Raw genomic sequence first — 9,783 nt, 5'->3', positions numbered from 1 at the left:
GCCCAAGTGGAACCCCAGATACCGTACCTCCACCCATTCAATCGCGCACTTCTTCGGGTTCGCTGTGAGTCCCGCTCGGCGCAGCGATCTCAGAACCGCCCTCAGAAGTTGCATGTGCCGCTGCCAATCATTGCTATAAATGATGATGTCATCTAAATAGGCAGCGGCGTAAGCTGAATGCGGTCTGAGGATTCGGTCCATGAGACGCTGAAACGTAGCCGGGGCCCCAAACAAACCGAACGGAAGTGTCACAAATTGGTGTAATCCAAACAGTGTGGAGAAGGCGGTTTTCTCACGGGAAATTGGTGTCAAGGGGATCTGCCAATAACCCTTTGTCAAATCCAATGTCAAATAAAAACGAGCAGTGCCCAACCGATCGAGCAACTCATCAACGCGAGGCATTGGATACGCATCAAATTTAGACACCGCGTTGACTTTTCTATAATCCACACAGAATCGCACAGACCCGTCGCTCTTAGGCACTAGAACAACTGGGCTGGACCAATCGCTGTGGGATTCTTCTATTACCCCCATATCAAGCAATCGTATCCAATTCTTCCCGAACGATTTTCTTTTTGTGTTCGGGTAGTCGATAGGGGCGGCTACGTACCACGACCCCCGGCTCGGTCTCGATGTGGTGATGGATGAGGTTTGTACGTCCCGGTAGAGGGGAGAACACATCTGCAAACTCCTGTTGCAACCTAGCAACCTCTGCGAGTTGGCTCGGTGAGAGGTGGTCTCCGCAAATGACCGGGGTGAACTGGTTATGTTTTGAACTCACTTCCGGTCCGAGCTCCGCCTTCTCGGGAACTACCGTAGCCAACGTCACGGGAACCGCCTCCCTCCACAATTTCAGGAGATTGAGGTGGTATATTTGACGTGCGCCCCCTCTATCGGTTCATTTAACCTCATAATCGTGTGACCTCAAAGGGTCCTTGCCACTTGGCGAGTAATTTAGAGCATGATGTGGGAAGCAATACAAGCACTTTATCTCCCGGTGCAAATTCCCTTAGCTGAGTTCCTCTGTCATACAGTCGGCGCTGTCGTTCTTGAGCTTGGAGCAAATTCTCCTGTATTAGCTGCCCCAAAATGTGGAGTTTTGCTCTAAGATCAAGAACGTACTGAATTTCATTTTTACTGTTTGAAGGTCCCTCCTCCCAGGCCTCTCTCAATACATCAAGCACACCGCGTGGGCGTTGCCCATACAGCAGCTCGAATGGGGAGAAGCCAGTGGAGGCTTGCGGGACCTCTCGTACTGCAAATAACGGGTCGAGCCATTTATCCCAATTTCTAGCATCATCGTGCACGAACTTACGAATCATGTTTTTGAGGGTTTTATTAAATCGTTCCACCAGGCCATCCGTTTGAGGATGGTACACACTGGAGCGAATTGATTTAATATTTAATAACTCGTACAGTTCGCGTAGTGTCCGTGACATAAATGTTGTGCCCTGATCGGTGAGGATTTCTTTCGGAATCCCCACCCGGGAGATTATTTTGAAGAGTGCCTCTGCAACACTGCTTGCTGAGATGCTGCGAAGAGGCACTGCTTCCGGATATCGCGTTACATATTCCACTAGGACCAATACTAGGATGTCTGCGTGCTGACCGTTCTAATGGCCCGACGAGGTCCATTCCAATTCTCTCAAAGGGGACCTCGATTAGAGGGAGAGGACGCAATGGTGCTTTTGGGGTGGCCGGTGGGTTAACCAGCTGGCATTCGCGGCATGCCGCACACCACCTGCAGACATCGCCGCCAATGCCCGGCCAATAGAAACGGGCTATTAGACGGTTCAGTGTCTTCCTTTCTCCTAAGTGACCTGCCATGGGATTATAATGAGCCGCCTGGAATACCATTTCCCGACGGCTCCTTGGAATCAAAAGTTGGGTTGTATCCTCTTTGGTCCGAGTGTCCTGTGTCACTCTATACAACCACTCATTTATAATTGCAAAATAGGGGTATGAAAGGGCGATGTCTGGCTGGAGTCATTGACCATCAATGACTCTCACTTGGTCAAAGGCGTGTTTGAGGGTTTCGTCTCGCGACTGCTCCAAAGCGAAATCCCCCTCAGGGAATTCCCTGAGAAGGGGAGGGGCTGCAGCCTCTCCCCCTCTCTCGTCATTATGACGTGGAGCTGTCGAGGACGGCCCCGGCTCCGCCTCCCCTGCCAGAGCATCGCACATCACACATCTCCCTATTTTCGTACAGGACCCATCCGCGCAAATTCCCTTTAATAAAACTCTAAAGTCAGGTCAATCAGTCCCCAAAATCAGCGGATGGGTGAGGCAGGAACTAACCGTTGCCTCCACTCTATGCTTTTTCCCCTGGAATTTAATCATCAGGGTCACTACCGGATACTTGTGAATATCCCCGTGTACACATTTCACCTTCACCGTTTTAATTGTGACCAATGCCTCGGGTTGGTGGATAGCGTGTGACTCACGCTTGGTTGGTGGATAGTGGTTTGATTACACCCGGTGTCCACCAACGCTTGGTGAGTACCCCCCTTGACACTTACCGGTATCCGGTATGCTCCGGCCCGGTCGGACAGTTGAGGATCTCAAATTTCAAGGTCCTGTGACCTTTGGAACCCCCTTTTCTAGACATCCCACTTGCAACGTAAACAATGGAAAATCCATAAGTAGACCATGGATGCTGTCCCTTTTTGGGCCAATTAAGTATTAAAAAAGGGCTGCAGAACTCTGGACACCGACACAGGGCACTGTGACAAGACATATATGTCAATTTTGGGACGATCGGACCTCTCTAAGTGCTGTACAAGAAAAGCCTATGGAAATGAATGGAATAAGCTGCGCATGTAACTCCTTCCCGTCTTGCACCCTGAGGTCCGACAGACCCCAGACTTCACATGCTGGTTGTCTAGAAGCCCCCAAATATCATATCTAGAGGACAGGTCTCTAGAACAAAGAGACATTTTTCTTAGCATTTTATTCTAGAATCTCCCCCACAGCGCTCTTGCTTACATAGCCAAAAAATATCTAGAAAACATCTAGAGCTTCAGAACTCGGTGGCAGGATCGAGGGGGCCCTGGACTACCACCGTACTGAATTTCAAGTGCCTGTGACCTTTTGACCCCTTTATTCTAGACATCCCACTTGCAACTTAAACAATGGAAAATCCATAAGTAGACCGTGGATGCTGTCCCTTTTTGGGCCAATTAAGTATTAAAAAAGGTCGCTGACACAGGGCACTGTGACATACTAAGAGGACTAAGGCCTAGGATGCAAAAAAGTATTTTTCATTATTTTCAGTAGATCTCTCTGCCTGTCATAGAAGTCAATGAAACAGACTGCCTGAGAGGCCTAAATGCACCAGTACATTCATCAGATGATTTATAGTTATTTCGATGAGTTTTCGGATTACACCACATGCAAGGTGCTCAGGGCTTCCCACTGAACACGTTTATGCAATTTACAATTCATAAACATTTATATTTTGTATAAAAACATCTGTCTATGGACAGCCTACGTGGAGCTTGTCAATTAAGTTGCAGGTGGGCACTTACGGCAAAAACACAGGAAGTGCCGCCTTCTGAGCTAACTGGCTGACGTTTCTCAACTAAACCACTTGTTTTACACCCAGAACAGTCAAATAGTGGTATTTATCAAACTTGCAGTTCAATAAAGTTCATAATTTTCAAACAAAACCACTCTGTCCACAGAAAGCCTATTTGAATTAAAAATAGATTGCACGTGGGATGTACCCTGGGATCGCGTCTGTGGGGTCATACAGACCCCAAATTTGACACGGTGACACCTCGTGAGCCCCTCGACAACATACTAAGGGGGGTGGCCTTTTCGGTCGTGTTTTGGTCAAAAGTCAATGAAATGGGTTTAAAGGGCACTGGGCGGGCACAGCAGGCACCCACCGTGTGGTCTGGGGCAAAATCGGGTGAAAACCAGCCAAAAACTATTAAGTGCCATAGATGACCAAAAACTCACTTATAACAGCTCTGGGGGATGCCCAGGCACTGCCTGTCATGAACTGTGGCGACGATGGGCATCGGTGGGCATCCCAGGGGCTCTGGTATGCAAAAGTGTTATTTAGTAGGTAAGAGGACAAACAGGCATTCTGTGGACATGAGGAAGACTATGGTGAAGTTTAGGTGGCAAGGGGGCACCGTAGACACTTCATGGACGTGAAGAAGACCATTGGGAAGACTAGTAGGTAAGGGGACAAAATGACACTCTGTGGACACTATGGAGCTTATGGGGAGTGGACACTTGGAGACTGGTGGACAACCCCCAGTATGCCCGTTCTAACCCCAGAGCACCTCTAGTGGTGTCCATACAGTGCCTTTGACCTCTTAGCCCGGTCCGGTTGGCCTTGGGCGAGTGTCGTCATTGGTTAGAGGGTTCGGGGATACCTTTCGTGGTTTGGACTGATCACAAGAATCTACAATACATCCGTAACGCTAAACGTCTTAACTCTAAGCAGGCTCACTGGCCGTTGTATTTCACACATTTTGATTTCACCCTGTCGTATCACTCAGGCTCCAAAAACGTCAAACCCGATTCCTTATCTCTATGTTTCCAAATTGAGACCTCCATCACCCCAGCGGATACCCTCCTCTCCACCCTTCAAGTGGTGGGCATGGTATCCTGGGAGGTGGAGGCTAAAGTGTGCACAGCACATAGTCACTCCCATCTGGTTGAGGGCCCTCCAGAGTATTCGGTCAGGAGACTGATTGATGTTAGGTGTAGGGGCAAAGGGTACCAGTATATGGTGGACTGGGACCTGAGGAGAGGTGCTGGGTCCCAGCGTGAGATATCCTGGATATCCGTTTCCACCATATGCAAGGTAACTCTGCTGGGGATGCCAGGAGGCATCCCTGGGGGGGGGGGGTACGGTCGCAGTTCCGGCATTTGTGCCGGCTCATACTGATGTTTGTTTTTCTCTCTCCCTCATGTCTCACAGGTGGAGCCGGCATGCATGATCAGCGTTTCCATGGGAACAGCATTCCCGGAGAGGTGCTGATCACGGCAGTGATTTACTTGCCCATTCCACCTGCTTTTCTCTGATTGCACTCCCTACTTATTCCTTGTGTTTCCTCTCTTTCTTTGCCAGTTTATTGTTTGCTGTCAAGTGTTAACCGTGCTCTCTTGTTTAGTTGGAGCTTGCTTGTGTGTCTGTTGGTTGCCTGTCTCTAGAGGTGTGGTTACCTTCCCATTTGCCGTCGCCTTCGCCTGTACTGTTGCCTAATTCTTGTGGAGGAGGATTCCTCTGTCTCTGTCCGTGTCTCGAGGGAGAATCTCGTCTGGGCTTTGCTTTGCACCACACCAGCTTCAACGGACTCTCTTCAGATTGCTCCTGACTTCCACAATGCACACACTCATCATAATAACACACTCTTTCCTTAGCCCATTGAGCAGCTTATGTTTGACTCTGCTCTCTGCAGCCTGTGCCGGGTGTACCCGTCCTTATTTGAGTGACTGTCATTAATAAATTCATTGAACTGTTTCCCTGAGCGTTTGGGTCCCTTTGTCTCCCCTCACTCTCTGACAGTGACACCCGTTAATTGTTTGCGCAACGGACACTTCCAGTGTAAACAGCATCATTGATTATAATAAGGGTTCTATTGCTTTTAATGTGATGTGACGCAACGTGCCCCTCATGTCCGGTGTAGACAGGATGTTAAGGGCTCGATAAACTTCTGTAGAAGTTCTTCCTCATTCTTCATTCAGGGGTAAAAAGAAGTTCTAAACAGCCAAGCAATGATATACTGTTTGTGAATATTCAGACACCCGCCACACCGATGTGGGAGGCATTTAGAAGTACATTTCAATATGAAGACGCTACATGTAAACCCTTAAAAATGTGTTATCAATGACTTTACGCATCATTCTGCGTAGAATTCACAAGGTCAGTAAAAGAAGCTGTTTTAACCACTCGATGAAGATTTAAAGTAATATACATGCAGTAGAAAATGTTTAATTTGTCTTGTTTACATTATGAATTTATGACGCTAATGCACTAACATGCTACACGTGGCCATAATATGCGCCGGTTACATTCTGTTATTGTAATTTATTATGACACTGATATCATTGCAAATATGATTGTATAAAAGTGTTAATGTGCAGAACAAAGATAAAACGATGATAGAGGCATATCTTACTTTAGACAGATGTGTGAATGGCTTTTTCTGCAGATGGCACATGAGTGAATGGGCACTTGAGAGTAGGGGTGTTCGATTTCGAATTTTTTGGAGTCAACTCCGATTCCCGACTCCAGCCATTGGAGTCGATGGAATCGACTCTTTGACTCCATTTATTTTCAATCAGGATAGTTTCAAAATTCAGGGCTGTCACCAGGGGTGGACATTAGTAGGCAGTGCCTTCCCAAGTGACATATTTTCACCTCAAAAATTGCTTGTCAGGAAAATCAATGGAATTATAAAAATCATAGTTTAATTTTCACTCGTATATACCTCACTCAGTCCACAGTTTTTAGCATCCGATTGCCGCTCCATGATAAAGTTGAAGTTTTTCTGTAACTGCTGGTCAGTTTCTCCTACCCAAATTCAAATACTAACGTTAGTGGGACGGGAGAAGCTTACTTTGGTCTAGATGGCTTCCATGCCGATAGAAAAACAAATCGCACATATTTTCTTGCCTGATTCACTTCAATAACTATTAATAAGCATATTGTGGAGATGTAATAAAATAAAAAAAAATAATTAATTTGGACCATTGTTTTTAAATGGAATGTACAGTATGGTGCGTGAAATCACTTTTTTATGGAACGTATGGTGAAAATTTTTAAACAGCAGCTTTTTAAACTCAGTCTCAACAACAACTGATCAAGTAGCAGTGTGTTATATTAAGATATATTTGTGTGGTTATTGCTTTGATAAAATATCACTAGCTTACCTGTAATTTAATAGTGTTTCATATTCCATATGTTCTGGCGATGGCCCTGTGAAGATTGCAGTTTTTAATCGCACTAACTAATAAAAATTTTGTTTTTATTTTCTCTTTCGAGTTTTTAAAATGTGTGACATGAAGACAAACTCCTGCTATTATAATTAGAGACACTGCATAACTTTACCTTAAAATGACTGGTAATGTAATTCCCTAGTTGCTGCCCATATCCAATTTTAATAGGGAAAATAACAAGAAACAAGCTGGCTCGGAAATAATTTCATTGACATATAGAAACTAGACAAATTGGTAGAATCCACTTCTCCAACCACTGTCCCTTGCATTGATGTAATACTACACAAACTTCTGAAAGTTTTAAAATCTGTCACACCCTCTCTCTCTTTTGTATGCACGCACATTATCTCTCACTCAAACGCACGATGAATGAGGTAGTGTCCCACCAACCAGCAGGTGTTTGTAGAGGATGTGATTGGTTCTTAAGAATGTCAATTCATTATTTTGAGCCAATCACAACGTCCTGTTCATAAAGTTACGGATTCAAACAAAAGAATCGATTCCTGTATCAGAGTCGACTCCGATTATAGGACGAGTCAGAGTCGAGGAATTTACACTTTTGGAGTTGACTCCCCATCACTACTTGAGAGAATTTTAAAAGATTTGATTCCTTTAGTAGACAAAAAAAACCAAAAACAAATCACATGACTTGGTCTTGGAAAATGTCTCTAAGAACGATCGTACAGATGTAGGTACATTTGCACCAGCTCGCTAATAACTCTGCACATCGATGTGTTCATGTTGACTGATTTTGACTCACTGAACAATGTAAACAAAATTAAGTAAGAAGGTGTTTAACAGCCGATAAGAATTTTTCCAAAAGTTTGCCCCAGCGTGCTATGAACCAAGAAACGAACGCAAAAACAACTTTTTGGCCAGATTTTGTTCTAAATCACATCACACCCATTCATTCTTCGATTTCATAGGAAGTATATCAAGGCTTTAATGGCTACAGCTGGGACACATTAAGAGGGGACCTGGGAGTTGTAGTTTTTGATGAGCCCTCTATCTTGATTTGTAGTCATCTGCTGCAGCCACCTTGAAGGAAGATATTTTCCATCTATGACACTCCCTCTCATGATGCCACAGTGTGTATTACGCAGTGATTTTAAACAAATGTACATAACACCAGTAGATGTGCGTGGCAATGGCTTATAATCGGTATATTTTCAATTGACATTTGTTTTAATAGTCTTTATGTGTGTGCATTATGCATTGAAACAAATATAATTTAAACACAAGATGTGCATGGCAGTAATGTTTTGTTTTAGTTCTTATAGTTTACTGATAGTTTTATATGTGTGTAAAAGGCCAATCGCTTGCTGATTTAGTGCCGTTATATTTCTTTTGTAAGTGCCAGCCAATTATTGGGCATATTGTCAGTGCAACAACAAATAGGCACTCTATTCCAATGGTGTGCCTGAGCAGAGTTTGCAGAGTGCACAGGTCCTCGTGGAATCAATAGGCTCCTCTTATAGGCAATTCTCATAGTGGTTGATGGATATGGGTTTGTCTGTTGTCTGTTTGTAGACCATTACAATTGTAAAGGGGAGGCCACCCAAAGGCCCAAGGACGGTATCCAATGGCATGGCTGAAGGTCACCTGCGCATTCTGTCTTATCATGTGCGTTAAGTTTAAGTTATTTTGTTCCAATTAAATTACTATATTATTCATTTTATGATCCCCATTTATTTTATCTGGGGAGGCGGAGCCGGGGCCGTCCACGTCTGCTCTGCAACAGAATGATGCAGGAGAGGAATCCTCTGGCATTCCCGCCCTCAGGGATTTCCAGGAGGAGGACCTCCCTCTGGAGCAGTCGCGTGATGAAACCCTTAGGCGCGCCTTTGACCAAGTGAGAGTAATCGATGGCCAGCAGCTCCAGCCTGACGTTGCCCTCACATATCTGTATTTTTCAATTATTAGGGACCGGTTGTATCGAGTGACGTAGGACACTCAAACCTATGAAAATACAACCCAGTTATTAGTCCCGAGGAGCCATTGGGAAACACTTTTCCAGGCGGCTCACCACAATCCTATGGCCGGTCACTTAGGGCAAGAAAGAACACTACACCTTTTAATGGCCCGCTTCTATTGGCCGGGCATTCACGGAGATGTACGCAGATGGTGTGCGGCATGCCGTGAATGTCAGCTGGTGAATCCACTGGCCACTCCAAGAGCGCCATTGCGCCCATTACCTTTAAAGAGGCCCCCTTCGAAAGAATTGGTATGGACCTCGTCGAGCCATAAGAATGGTCAGCACGCAGATATAGGTTTGTATTAGTCCTGGTGGATTATGCAACGCGATATCCGGAAGCAGTGCCTTTACGCAACATCTCAGCATGCAGATAAAAGAGATAAAATTATCTCCCGGGTGGGGATTCCAAAAGAAATCCTCACCAACCAAGGCACAACATTTATGGCACAAACACTACATGAACTTTATGAATTGCTGGGGATTAAATAGATTCGCACCAGCGTTTATCACCCACAAACTGACGGGCTGGTGGAACGGTTTAACCACACCCTGAAAAACATGATTCGTAAGTTCGTACACGAGGACATTAGAAATTGGGACAAATGGCTGGACCCCTATTATTTGCAGTCAGAGAGGTCCCGCAAGCCTCTACGGGGTTTTCCCCCTTCGAGCTCCTGTATGCCAGCCCCGCGGGGTGCTTGACGTCATATGGGAGGCGTGGGAGGAAGGACCTTCCCAGAGCAGAAATGAAATTCAATACGTCCTTGATCTTCAAGCAAAGCTACACACACTGGGTCAGTTGTCACAACAGAATTTGCTCCAAGCTCAAGAGACACAAAGCCGGCTAT

This window comes from Myxocyprinus asiaticus, chromosome 27 (assembly GCF_019703515.2).
Source record: "Myxocyprinus asiaticus isolate MX2 ecotype Aquarium Trade chromosome 27, UBuf_Myxa_2, whole genome shotgun sequence".
NCBI lineage: Eukaryota > Metazoa > Chordata > Actinopteri > Cypriniformes > Catostomidae > Myxocyprinus > Myxocyprinus asiaticus.
This window is presented reverse-complemented; position numbering follows the sequence as displayed.